We start from the raw sequence: 300 nt of genomic DNA, 5'->3' as shown, positions 1-300 counted from the left end.
TGTCTTTTTTATATTTGCTTTTGGATCTCTGGGCAAACCTTTGCAAAGGAAGCAACAAAACCTTGCAGTGGCGTATGGATGAACTACTGGGTGTCAGCTAGTCAAAGACCAGAGCTCTGGTTAACTCAGCCTCCTTCCAATAGCAGCCAGAACTGGGTAAGAGTGCCCCTCTTATCCTGTGGAATGCTTCTTTCTGAATCCTAGCTAGATAAGACCTTGGAGACACAAGGACAAAGCCTGTCTCTATATATAGGTATTTTTATTCAAAGTGTCTTTCCCTCCCTTGAGCTATATCTGTCA

The sequence above is a fragment of the Passer domesticus genome, chromosome 10 (genome assembly GCF_036417665.1).
Source record: "Passer domesticus isolate bPasDom1 chromosome 10, bPasDom1.hap1, whole genome shotgun sequence".
Lineage (NCBI taxonomy): Eukaryota > Metazoa > Chordata > Aves > Passeriformes > Passeridae > Passer > Passer domesticus.
This window is presented reverse-complemented; position numbering follows the sequence as displayed.